This window comes from Hermetia illucens, chromosome 3 (genome assembly GCF_905115235.1).
Source record: "Hermetia illucens chromosome 3, iHerIll2.2.curated.20191125, whole genome shotgun sequence".
Taxonomy (NCBI): Eukaryota; Metazoa; Arthropoda; class Insecta; order Diptera; family Stratiomyidae; genus Hermetia; species Hermetia illucens.
The window spans coordinates 4,095,210-4,109,656 of NC_051851.1; the positions used below are offsets into that span (position 1 = coordinate 4,095,210).

The window sequence follows — 14,447 nt, forward strand, 5'->3', positions numbered from 1 at the left end:
TTCATTTAACTTCAGCACAATATGCAGTACAACACCTTCTATGAATCTTAGGCGTATACACGAGCACGTAAGTCACAGCAGCCCAAAGTTTTTTCAGTCCCACGAGAATGGGCCGGATGCGTGTGTATGGGTATAATATCCGCACGTTTTCACTTTCAAATAAGATATGTGAATCTTTTCGCAACATTTGATAGTACTAATAGTATTGGGAGGAGGAAGAACATTGCTTGGAGTGGTAAACCATTTTCCGGTTTTCTCGGCCCCCGGTAGCAAATCTGGTTGTCACTTGTCTATGAATGGCATAGCCGTGAAATAGCTTTTTTGGAATTCTGCTGGACTCGTGTTTGAATTTCCGATCTTTGAGATCAGACTAGCATGCCTGATTTTAATTTGATGGATTCTTCTCGATGGCACCATGTCGATATTCAGCCCTTTCATCAGCACCTGCACTTCTTGATGTTTGGCTTTTTTCTTCATGAGGCTTTCAATGACCGATGGTTATAAACCGTTCTTAATTCGGGTCTTGGCCTTCAGGATCTCTCTCCCCCAAAACATTTTGATCCGTCAATCACGTTCTCCAATTTTGGAATCTGACCAGTGATGGGTTGTTTTCACCAGCAGAATCTGCCTAGCGCTTTTGGGGTTTTCCTACCGGCCTTCGATCCTCTGCCCTCCCTTCGAATATCCTTTTTGTTATCCGAATGTCGTCCATTTGTTGAACTGGCCACAATCAGATCCCCGTTGAGACAAACACAATGGTGCCAGTCTATAATGAGTGCATGGCTCAGTATTCATACTGGTGGATGCTGGGCCCACCTAAATCTCTACCGAACTACCATGTTGAAACGCAACACCTCGTTTGAGGCCCGAAAATCTCTTGTTCGCTTCAAAGTAACCACAACCCCCATGAAGCTCTCATTAGAGGACCATCTTCTTCTTTTTCTTCAGCCTTTGTCCCGTTCACAAGCGAGGTCGGCTTCGCCATTTGGCTCTATCGAATGCCTGATCTGGGTGCAATCCCGAGGCTTTCAGATCCCCATCCAGCGTATCAAGCTACCGTTGCTTAGGTCTGCCTTTTGGTCGTTTACCATCGACTTCGATGTTCAGATCAATCTTGGCAAGTGAATTCTCGTTTGCACAAATTGCGTGGCCATACCATCGAAAGCGCCTCTCTCGCAACTTTTCCACCATCGGTGCAACCCCATAACGATCGCGGACATCCTCATTTCGGATGTGATCTAAACGTGTGACGCCACTAGTCCAACATAGCATCTTCGTCTCCATTACCGCAAGGCGCCGTTCATTGTCTTTTATGGTCGCCAACACTCAGAACCATAGGGAGCGACTGGACGGACGACATTGCGGTAAATTTTAGATTTGAGACGTTCGTTGATACGTCGATCACAAAGGACACCAGTTGCGGAACGCCACTTCATCCAGGTTGCGTTAATGCGTGAAGCAATTTCATAACGCAGTTCTCCATTGGCTGATAGCATTGACCCGAGGTATTTAAATCGCTCAGTTCTGGGCAGATCACTGCCGCTGACAATGATTGTGCCTGTTTCATGGGGATCGGTCGTCAAAAATTCAGTTTTGTTTAAATTCAATCTGAGACCGTGTTGCATGAGGCAATCATTCCATTTTTGAACAAGTTGCTGGAGAACATTTTTGCTATCAGATGCTAGGAAAACATCATCTGCATAAAGCAGTGTGTAGAGCGCTGGACGTTGGATATCCCGTGTGACGGTGTCCATAACAAGGACAAAGAGAAGTGGTGAGAGGACCATGACCACGTCATACTGGCCACTGAACCTCTCCAGGATCTTCCTTATGGATGACCCTATCCTATGGAAACCAAAGTATTTCTTATGCGAAAATATACGACCTTCAATCCTATGAATTGAAACTAAGCTATTTTAACAATTAAACGACCATCCTGCGTGGCTGAACACGACTTAGAGGGAAGAGCTACCCCGAAACCTTAAAGAAATTGGCTAAGTGACCCGGCTAAATCTGCCCGGAAATACTGAAGCTCCATCATCACGTCTGTCCTCAAGATGCACTGCACGAGTTGAAGCAGGCTGACGTTGAGCTGCGTGATGCATGAGTGCGTATTCGTGTCCGAGTCTCGAAGAGCAGAAAATTGCCCTCAAACCAATCCTTCAACCCGTGAAGGGACATATGCGTCCACCGCCCTAGCATCCCGCGTGAAAGGATCAATCCAACCCACAGGATCTCTCCTGGTGGACTCATGTCAACTCCCGTAAAACTCTCGGATGGCCAAAACACCAAATTTGTTTCACCTGTGTGCAGACAAACTTCCACCCATGGTGCTTGTTAATGCAGAAATAACTATCGAGTTGCTCCCTATCGCAGAAAATTAGACAATAAAAACAAACAAAAGGAATCACGAGAATTCGATCTTCTTCGTTTGGAGTCAAACAACAAAGAAAGGATGAATCGTTGAGGGCGGAACGGCATAGCATGTAGCCGACTGCCTCCGTATCCCATCAAGGATTTATCTCTCCCGTCACTTCATCCCTACAAAGAAGAAAGAATATTTAGTTTTTCAAATTCTGAAACGAAGAGATGGCCCTTTCACATAAAGGTAGGGAAGGACACTTCTCAGAAGTTCGGACGGCAATATCTTTCAGTACATAGCTACAAAGGCCTGTAGATCCAGAGACTAATGACCTACAAGACATTAAGTCTCAAAAATAGACACAACAAATGACTAGCTCTTGTGGTATTCTCAAAGGATAGGGCAGGGAACGCTACTTTACAAGATGGGAAAGGAAAATTAAGACTTAGGAACACTTGCTTCCGGGGGAAAAGGCATGAAACCTGAAACTAGAAATGTGAAGGCAAGTATAGGTAGAGCCTAGCCGGGAACAATGTTGAGAATCTTGATTCTTTATCCGACACCACAAAACGAAGTTGTGACCAATCACGAACGTGAAGCCGTAACTCATGCACAATAGAGACATCCTCCAAATACTGGCCTGAGGATGTCGAGGAAGGGAGGAAATCTAAGGGGCCGCGCCTCATTGAAAATCTGAGGCAGTGGAAACAATGATTGAGGCTGTGATCCGTCCGTTTCCAGCCTCAATCGCGGCACTCGGGTCCGGAGACTTACGGCTTCACGCGCGTGGTCAAGCCGTTTTTTCTTTAGATTTAAGATCCGGTACGAACCCACGGAACAAGAGATATTAAGGATACTCCTCTTGGATGGAGTTCGAAATAATAAACAGCTTAAAAGAAAACAAGTTGGGAATCCAGAAGCTAGTCAATTTCCCAGAAAAAAATAGTAATATACAATTATTAACTTAATCTGAGTAGATATTGATACGGAAAGTATTTTGAGGCCTACGCACCGTATAGAGGTGGTTTCACGATTTTTTCAGATTTTTCAGTTGGATAGGTTCGATTCTGAGAAACCATCACTTTCCACACTCCGCACTCCCCGCCTTTCCAAGAAAACTAAGACCGGCTTCGAAAAGTACTAATCGAGACCTTTCATTTGATATCCAATATGACTATATTCAGTGAAAAAAAAATTTTAGACTGCTCTTTTGCATGTATAAAGACCTCCCCCCCCCCTTTCTAAAATCTTTAAAGAAAGATATAACTTACTGCATATATGAGTCTTCACAGTTCTCTCCAAATTTCGTGTCAATCGGTGTAGCCCTTTCTGAGAAAAATGTGTCTGACAGATACATAGACAGGCGGGCAGACAGATAGGCAGTCAGACAGCGAAGCACGTTATCTGTACAAGAAAAGGAATCCACCTGAAAAGGATACAGAATTGCGAAAGGTGAGAGTCCCTGGAAAGTGGCAGCAACGGTGGGATGACTTGCAGGGGGGTCGCTGGAATCACACTTTGATTCCCCGATTTGAGGGGTGACGTCATTCATGTCAGGGCATGGTGGTTACAGGAAGTATCAGCACCAATTCAGGTTGGATGATTCCCCTTTTTGTCTTGAATGTGGTTGCACACCAAAGGACCCGGAGCATGCTATGTCACAAAACAATCCAACTGCTGTGCAACCAAGACAGCAAATCTTTCGAACGAATTCGAACAAGAAAACCCTACCACCCAAGAGCTGGACGACTCATTGACGTAGTTTAAAGGAACCTGGAGACAGACAGGAGAATATCTTCTTAGAACATACCATATCGTGAGAATGAAGGGAAGAAATTGTTCGTCGTGCTAGACAGCATCCAACTAGAAGTACTCAAAGCAGCTCAGGGGTATAGACTTTTCAAAAGTGAGCAGATGAAGTAGGTTTTGTTCAATCCTGCTTGCAGTATGGGATATCCAGCTAGTCGTTATGGCGTGGTGTTATCTAATGGATGGATAGCAAGAGTAGTAGTCTCCCTCAAACATCCATAGTTTTCTATGGATGAATGCGCCAGATTGATTGATGTGGGCTAGTATGGTTTGCTGATGCCCAGGATTCAGGAGATGCTTGGATATAATGAAGAAATGAGGTTGATACAAATCAACTACAACCATTGCGAGGCAGCGTAAGACCTACTTTGACAAATCATCTCTGAGAAGGGGTCGAAGCGGCCATAATCAGCGAGCCTTATCGCAACAATAAAAGTAGTGCCTGTGCTACAGATATAACTGACTGTAGATTGGGCAAATCGAACTACTAATACCAGGAGACGTCTTTCGGTAGAGGCTTTCGCGGAGCTAGACTTGGTACTAGCAAATATCGGAGGTGTATCCACTTTTCGTAGGGAAGGGTCGGGCTCAATAGTCAATCCGACATATGTGAATACTTCATTGGCCAGGAGAGTAATCTGGTTTGTCAGTGAGCACAATGGTCATAGCGACCAGCAGGCAATTTTCTTCCAACTCGAATATGGGCCATGCGACAATTTGCGTTCCTGCTGAGCTGGAAATCAGAGCTGCTCCGAGGAGGAGTTTAAAGGGCATGCATTCATTGAGATGCTATTGGTGCGGCTTAAGAAAATGTAGCACAAATAATAACACACATAATGAGAGCATACAACGCTACTATACCGAGGCGCCAAGTCCTCGCGAAAAAACGGTCAAATTATTGGTGCAACGAAGAAATCGCGCAGTTGCGGGCTGCATGTTTCAAGCGAGAAGGATATGCCAGCCAGAGGAAGATCAGACTTCGACGGGGGGGGGGGGGATCCTACTTATTTCACTAAGCTCCTTGAAAGTTTCCTCCTGGAAAGGATAGTTTGGTACAGTACGGATGAGGGACCGAAGCAGTACACGGTCATATTAGGAGTAACACAGGGCCCAATGCAGGGTATTCTCCTCTGGAGCATAATACAAAACGGGGCTCTGGTCCTTCCCGTACTAAAGGAGGCCACGATAATCGGTTTCACAGGTGATCTGATCGTGGTTGTCACTATGAAACAACACGTAGTGAAATTCAAGTGTACGTTCAATAAGGCTTTGTTTTAGTTTCATAAATTTTTTAAAATTGTCTATGTGGAAAGCCTACAGCAGCGAAACAACACAAAGACGAACACAAACACCCATTACCCGGTACAATGAGATCAACTAGCTGATGATGACTGCACGAAATTTGTATTGCTATACCTCACTAGGTTTACTATAACGAAGGAGGTGGTAAATCGCCTAAGGAGACAATCAGAGCTTTTCTGTAACCCAAGAAAAATTATCTCAGACGCGGAGAGCTACAAACAGCAAGGAATCGTGCTGTTAACCACAGAAATCGCCGGACTATCATCCTGGGACCAAAACGTGTAGAAGTTCCAGAAAACATGGAACAACAACATGAGTATCTGAACCATGCCGTTCGAGTCGCTTATTGGAATAAAAATGAGGTTGAAAGATGAGTTGCAGTTGACGAGGCTGGTTGAAGGAGGAGTAGCCAGGCAGCATTCACTGAAAAGCGGTTGTTATCACGCGAAGAAGCCAAAGGGACGGTGCCAAAGGCCCATTATCTTCTTCTTTTTCTTCAGCCTTTGTCCCGTTCACAAGCGGGGTCGGCTCGTCGTGATCGGCTTCGCCATTTGGCTCTATCGAATGCCTGATCTGGGTGCAATCTCGAGGCTCACAAATCCCCATCCAGCGTATCAAGCCACCGTTGCTTAGGTCTGCCTTTTGGTCGTTTACCATCGACTTCGATGTTCAGACCAATCTTTGCAAGTGAATTTTCGTTTGCACAAATTGCGTGACCATGCCATCGAAAGCGCCTCTCTCGCAACTTTTCCACGATCGGTGCAACCCCATAACGATCGCGGATATCCTCATTTCGGATGTGATCTAAACGTGTCACGCCACTAGTCCAACGTAGCAACTTCGTCTCCATTACCGCAAGACACCGTTCATTGTCTTTTATGGTCGGCCAACACTCAGAACCATAGGGAGCGACTGGACGGACGACATTGCGGTAAATTTTAGATTTGAGACGTTCGTTGATACGTCAATCACAAAGGACACCAGTTGTGGAACACCACTTCATCCAGGTTGCGTTAATGCGTGAAGCAATTTCATAACGCAGTTCTCCATTGGCTGATAGCATTGACCCGAGGTATTTAAATCGCTCAGTTCTGGGCAGATCACTGCCGCTGATAATAATTGTGCCTGTTTCATGGGGATCGGTCGTCAAAAATTCAGTTTTGTTTAAATTCAATCTGAGTCCGTGTTGCATGAGGCGATCATTCCATTTTTGAACAAGTTGCTCGAGATCATTTTTGCTATCAGATGCTAGAAAAACATCATCTGCATAAAGCAGTGTGTAGGGCGCTGGACGTTGGATATCCCGTGTGACGGTGTCCATAACAAGGACAAAGAGGAGTAGTGAGAGGACCATGACCACACCATACTGGACACTGAACCTGTCCAGGATCTTCCTTATGGATGACCCTATCCTATGGAAACCAAAGTATTTCTTATGCGAAAATATACGACCTTCAATCCTATGAAATGAAACTAAGCTATTTTAACAATTAAACGACCATCCTGCGTGGCTGAACACGACTTAGAGGGAAGAGCTATCCCAAAACCTTAAAGAAATTGGCTAAGTGACCCGACTAAGTCTGCCCGGAAATGCGGAAACTCCATTATCACCTCTGTCCTCAAGATGCACTGCACGAGTTGAAACAGGCTGATGGTGACCTGCGTGATGCACTGAGTGCGTGTTCGTGTGCGAGTCTCGAAGGGCAGAAAAATGGCCTTGAACCAATCCTTCAACCCGTGAAGGGACATATGTGTCCGCCGACCTAGCATCCCATGTGAAAAGATCAACCCAACCCACAAGATCTCTTCTGGTGGACTCATGTCAACTCCCGCAAAACACTCGGATGGTCAAAACACCAAATTTGTTTCATCTGTGTGTACAAAAACTTCCGCCGATCGATCTTCTTCGTTTGGAGTCAGAAAACAAGAATAGTTAATTTTTCAAAATCGAAAACGAAAAGATAGCCGTTTCACAGAAAAGTGGGGAAAGACATTCCTCAGAAGCTTGGATGCCAATACCCATATAGCCACAAAGGCCTGTAGATCCAGGGACTTCTGAAAGGAAGTCACCTACGAGACATTAAGTCTCAAAAACAAGCATAACAAACGACTAGCTCTTGTGGTATTCTACAAGAATAGGGCAGGAAACTCTACTTTACAAGGTTTACCACCTTTGAGAGAATTGAGGTTTAGGAATACTTGCTTCCTAGGGAAAAGGCATGAAACCTAAAACTAGAAATGTGAAGGCAAGTGTTAGGTGGAGTCTAGCCGGGGACAATGTTGATGAGAATCTAGTGATTTTATATACGACACCACAAAACGAAGTTGTGACCAACCATGCGCGTGAAGCCGTAAGTCCTTCTTAAACCCGCAAAACTAATGCAAAATAGAGACATCCTCCAAATACTGGCCTGAGGATATCGAGGAAAGAAGGGAACCTCATTGAAAATCTGGGGCAAAGGAAAGAATGATTGAAGCTGTCATCCATGGTGGTCTCTCCCCCCCCTCCTCCTCAATCGCGGCACTCAGGTTCGGCGACTTACGGCGCGTGGTCGAACGATTTTTTTATTTTCCAGGTTTAGCTCGCGTTCTGGTTTATCTCGTTAGGCCGTCGCAAGCTCCCTTGTCCATTTGGTTATTTTAGATCCGGTATAGAGACGTTGATTTGGTAAAAATGACACGAGAGGGATCGAAGGGCTCAAAGGCCCTCCCCCCCTTCCACATTCCCGAGCCTGGCTAGCACAGAGGCTTGCAGGAGTGTCTCAACCGAGCGCTTTAATAGAGCTTCAGTATTTGTGGGCACGGTCAATTTCTTTAAAGTTTTGGGATAGCTCCTTACTCTAGATCATCTTCGGCCACGCAAGATGGTCGTTTGACCATCTAAATAGCTTAGTTTCATTACAACTACCACCATTTAGCCCTGATACCTAGTAAGAACGCACACATAACGAATCCTTGCCTCACATTTTCTTTCAGTATTTGAGCCACCCTCGCTTCCCTGTCAATCTAATCCATGTGGAATTAATGTCCTGTGCGAAGAACGTAATGGTGCAGCCTCATGTAAATATTATCCCGAATATTGTTGATCCTTATGTTGAATGTCGTCCAGAGTGTGTCATTAACAGCGATTGTAGCAAATCGAGGACCTGCGTCAATATGAAATGTATTGATCCCTGCCCTAAAATAGGTGGAATAAAGGCTGAATGTCGTGTTATTAATCATAACCTTTTCCGGGATTATCCACCCTTGATGCCATCTCCTCTACATCTCCCTCCTAGAAGCTTTTCCAAAGTCCGCAGTCACATCGGTAGAGACAGTTTGTCGCATTTGCTAGAAGATCCACGAGAATTATATTCGCGATGATACGCACTATTTCACCGGATATTGTCCTGTATGAACTGAAATCACCCTTCCCTAGTTCACCGTATTGCCCAATGCTCTCGTTTAGACAGAAGGCGCATATTGTAGGGTGGATTTCATCACCTCTTCAATAAGCAGTCGGCGACCAAATTTTGGCCCTCCATAATTACGCATCATCCTTGTTGGAGGTCAACTAGCCTTTGCTGCATTTCCTCGCATATAGTCCACGTACCCTTTGAATCCCAACTGGGCTTCGATCACTACCCCCAGGTATTTAATGAATGATTTCGAAACGACCTCATGATTACCAACCGGTCAATGCCTCTCAAATCAGATCTACGACCGTTGCTATTGTTGCTTCAACAGACCACCCGCTGGCTAGACGAACGAAAGCAGTCTGTTGTATGTCACCCTCTCCAACAACTGCCCCATAGTGTCTCAAAGGCAGACGGGGTGATATGAAGAGAGTACGCTAGGTAGATTTTGGGGCTTCGGTAGCGGAATCAACATATGTCTCTTCCAAATGCCCTTGCTAACTATACGGGCCTGATTCTAGCAGTCAACTTCAAGGCTTCGTTCGGAATCTCGTCCGTTCCCAATCCGCCCACAGATCCGTCGTAGTTCCTAATCTGGCATATCGTGTATTTGTATCGAGAAGACTTCCTATTGAACCGTTGGCTGACGTCCATTTTCTTCCTGTTGTGGGAAAAGTTCTATCTGTATTTGCCGATGTTCTAGCTTCCTCTTGTCCTTTGGCAGACCCGCTGATCTCAACCGTGACATTTCCTGGTTCCACTACCAGTTTGGTTTCCTACTGTGGCGAAAACGACATTATTGTCATCCCCCCCCTATGGGTGACTTCATTGGCACAGCGAATAGGCTCATCATGGATTTTGAGCGAAAGGACGCAATGTGTCTTCTTATTTTTGGCATCATTGTCATGCGAGCGCGATTGGAAATAATTCCCAACTGTCAAAATATAAGGAAAGCTAATCCAAATAGGAATTCAGGGGAGATTCGCCAAGGGAAATGTTTTTGATGGACGCGAAAAGAACTAGGTCAGCTTCGCATTGTAGGGTTTTAATGAAATTTGGGTTCATCCATTCGTCCAACTAGGAAACTAAAGATTAGCGGGTCCGAGTGCAAGGTGAGGATTTGAGAAGCCTAAAAGCAAATCCGTATTGTCATTAGCTGTGGTTGGAGTGTCCCTGTTGAGACGGCGTAGAACAACTATTTCACGGACGAAAATCGCGTACTCCACCGAGTAATTTGGTCAGCTAGTGAACTGGAAGTTGCAAAATGTGCAATGGAGTCACAATGCTCTAAGACCTTGGTGGAAGAAGAAAGGGGTAAGGTAGGCCTTGAGCCATTGGGATTAAATGGGTTTTCATTGTTGGGGAGGGGGGCGGGGCTTGGGAGTTATACGAGCACTCTTCCAATCGGTGGGGAAGCAGGCGTTGAGGAGGCAGTTGGTGATAATTGAGGAAAGGAATGCTTGAAGTACATTTTTTTGACTATGGACGCAATTTTGTCAGGACCTACTGATTTCTTGTTTTTAAACATTAGGGTCGTTGCCATGACAATGTTCGGTGTGGCAAAATCGATATGTGGTGACTTCTCTCGGTGATCTGGTTGATTAAGGGGATAAGTGAGGACGTTTTGTTGTGGATTGAGTGCATTAAAAAGATGGGATGAATAGGAGCTGGGAAGCGGTTTCAGATAGGAGTGGGGATTGTTGGGTTGTTTTGCCTAGGGGATGCAAGTTCTTGGCTGGGTTCATTGGCAATTCTATGAGGTCAAAATGAAAATTGTATTAAGGGAGGAAACCTTTTGTGAGAATAACGAAAAACTGAAATGGATTGAGAAGGAAATCACTAGGTTCGGATATGCCAATTAAGTGGTCTTTGCAAAAAGACAAACAGTGGAGATTATGCATCGAGAAGTGGATGCTCGATCAGAAGATATCAAAGGATCTTGGCCTGCAGTTTCTGATGGAGCACCTGTTGGACAAATTAAAACACGTTGCATTTGAAGGATGGGTTCTTCCATGTTTCAACAGAAAACTTATTGACAAGATGTTCAGAATTCATGGCAGGCGAGCGCCTATATAAGAGGAAGAAATAGAACCCCTTGGTAAGGCGGATAGAGCACTGGCGTTACATTGTTGAGGGAGAAAGGATACTATCAGTGAAAGAAACGATTCGAGTCTGGCACCCAAATCGGTGAAACAAATCCAAAGCTTCTTGGCACTAATGGCGTATTTTCAGAAATTAATTCAACAGTACTCAGTAATCGCTAGACCAAATTTCACCTTGGTATCCTGCAAGAAACAATATTAACGTAGTTGGTGGCGATGCTAATACAAAATGGAGTGTTAAGATGATAAGGGCCATCAGTAGATACTGTCCTACCCAGAAACGCATATTAAGGAAGGTTGGGAGCTACATTGACGATCACCGACTTCGATGTTGAGAAATTCCGTCTAGTGTACTATACCAGCCGAAAGATATCACCATTGGCTAAGGAGCTATGAACTGGAAATCCTTGCAGAGATAAAGGAATTCCATATTGGAGTGATCTATTCTGAATTTATTGATGCTGGAGGAGTACCAGTGTACCGTGGAACAAGCTTCGTCCTTTAGTCACGTAGATACATTGAGACGGTGTGTATTCAGGAAGTGGACTTACCAGAAAAATTCGAACCACTGAGCGAGATGGTCTAGAAGTTACATAGACGAACTATAGAAGTAGTTCAAAAGAAGTTCAGAACTTACTGTGTTGAGAGTACGCTGGGGAGACAGGATGCAATTAGAAGTAATCAAAAGAGCACGTTTTTTCGACCCCTTTTTGAATTGCAAGGTGACACCCCAGTTGTTTTTCAACGAGACTATGCTTTAATTTTATTTCTGTTATACTTGATACAGTTTACAGTTTTTGCTGTCCAAAATTTGGACTCGCGTAGTCGTACAAAACTGACCGCAACAGCGTATTTAATGGGGAGGTCCAGAAAGAGGAGATATAGGAACCGCGTTGAGAACATCTGCCAAGCAGGATTACAGAGCTTCGATAACAGCTCCATACGAGATTGTTGAGTTGAAGTAAGCTGCCTTCTATTGTACTTTTTGCTCAGCGCCTGCCACCAGCTCTATTTAATTGGCTGTCTCCCAAATCAGACTGCATTATCCATCCATGGATATTATTCGATACATAAAATACCCCTCCAACTCCATTCTGGTTAGCACTTCTTTGATCCCCTGCTACTGCTGTTAAATACTCCCTCTCTATCTAACGTATAGTGCTTGTACTGTAGCGACCGTTCAACCGCGCTAATTACCTGGTCAAGAGCGGTTTCTGTGGACTTGTGATGAGACTTGGAACATCTTCTTCATAATTGTCTTCAATAGATGTTTGGGGCATCTCCAATACGAAGAAGGTGAGATTGATTAGTCGAAAGTTTTTCGCGAACCCGTCGTTGTGCTTTTCCTTTTTGGGTATAAAAACGACGCGCATCTCCAAAAGTGTGGTCTATACCAAAGGTAAAGGTCAACAGCCACGGTATAACCATTTTTTTACTGTTTGTGTAGTATGACCGGTATTATATCTTCTAAGCCCGCAGTTTTGTACGTGGCGAAACAGCTTACAGTTCATTTTATCCTCGATATTTTCCGATTTTATAGTCTCACACAACTGGGGCTGCATACCCTCCAGGCTCTGACTCACGGCCCTTCTCACTCGTGGAGAAGTGCATCTTAATCAGAAACTCCAGGGTATCATCAGAAATTTCCGTCCTGCTGCCTTCTAACTTTTTAAGACAGAATAGGCGGATGCGATGTTCTTGGCCAAAATCTTACTGAATCCCGCAGATTACCTAATGTTTTAACAATAGTCTAACCAAAATCGCCTCTTCGCAGTCTTTATTGCCGACTGGTATCTCTTCAGGCGGCAGTCCTTGTGTGTCTATCGATATTTGTCCTGGAACAGACTTAAATACCCCCCTGCTCCGCTCCCTGAGGTTTGATAAATCTTCATTCCACTACGGTGGCAATGTCTTCTTGCCGTATTTGGCAAGGCATGAAACTTTGAAGCAGGTTTTGAATGCTCTCCAGAGCCCCGACTTTTGACTCCAGTTCATCTGTCTTACAAATCATACCAATTCGTACACTGGAGAGTTGGTTTTTGACACTTTTACCAAACTTGCTCTTATTGAGCCTTTCGGGGTCTCTGCAAGGATTGGAGATATCTACTGTGAGATCTAGACTGAAAAGCATCCAATTATGATCTGACTAGGACCTCTGGTCAGACAATCTACAGCCTTGCACCCTAAAATCCCATTGTCGCTCAGTGTCATAATATCAAAAATCCCGTCCCAACTGTTACAGTTCTTCGAGTTGGGGAAATGGAGGATTGGTTTACTGCCTCTGTTACACATGGATCGATTTGCGTTGATAATAAAAGCAACCCACCTTCTTCGTTGATTTCCGAGCTGCTTCAAAGCATATGTGTTGCATTGGCGCCGCAGCCTATAACAAATGTTATAGTTCTTCTGGTGGAACTGATTAGTCATGATCCATGTCAGCCGAGGAGATATGGACGTCCGCTGCCCCCGCCTTCTCTAGCTTGGCCAAGGTTAGGTCGCTTGAACTCAGGTCCAAACACAGGAAAACATGCAACATCTTCCAGGTGAAGATACATTCTCTACAATCTGTTGTGCTGTGGAATTAACATATTTACTTTGAAGCCCTTTGATGGTTCGGTAGATTAGCTAAGACCCACTTCGATTGCTGAAGATTTTTCAATGCTACCCTCAGTGCGAGAACCAACAACAATGAGGCACCACAAAGACGAACCCAAACAGCCATGTCAGGCCAGGATTTGAACCGAGTTTAAAAATTTGACGATAAACCTGCTCAATCATTACATTATGGTTTATACTCTCACGAAATTTGTATAGCTAAACGTCACCAGTTTTATTACAATGGAGTGGGTTGTCTAAGGAGACAATCAGAACTTATCTGAAACCCAAGAAAAATTATCTCAGTTGCACCAGAGAAAGTAGCGAAGCAGAAAAAAAAATTTGGACTACCATAACTGGATCAATCTGACAGATTGGTAAAAAAATGGGTAGAAGTTCCAGAAAACATGGAACAACAGCATGAGGCATCTGAACCATGTCGTTCGAGTGGCTTATTTCGACAAAAATGAGGTTGAAGGATGAGTTCTAGTTGAGGAGCCTGATTGAAGGAGGAGTCGTCATACCACATTCACTGAAAATCGGTCGCAACTACGGGTAAAAACCAAAGGGGCGGTGCCAAAGGTTCAGGATGAAAACAAAAGGAGACCTAGTAGCGATCAAACTAAGGCCTGGACTGAGAGTACACATGGCTTACTTGAGGCCATGTTCAGTGATGAGAACATTAAGGAAACAGCGTTACTTAGTGAAAAAAGTAGGAGGAGGGCATGAGGAACCACATAATACTAGCTTAGCCGCTGATGTCATGAAGCCATGGAGATGGAATTGTAATTTCGTGGCTAAGAATTTCTGCTATCTCTCTGAGATCCCGAGATGACATCGAGGACGATGTCAGAGACCAGGGCGACCAAACATTCACATGTC

General features: G+C 44.5%; 1 protein-coding gene across 1 annotated transcript in view; it reads right to left on the bottom strand.

Moving 5' to 3' along the window:
* The window catches only part of LOC119651465 (elongation of very long chain fatty acids protein 7), a 29,567-nt gene that overhangs the window by 2,672 nt on the left and 12,448 nt on the right, over window positions 1–14,447 (bottom strand). The window lies entirely within an intron of this gene.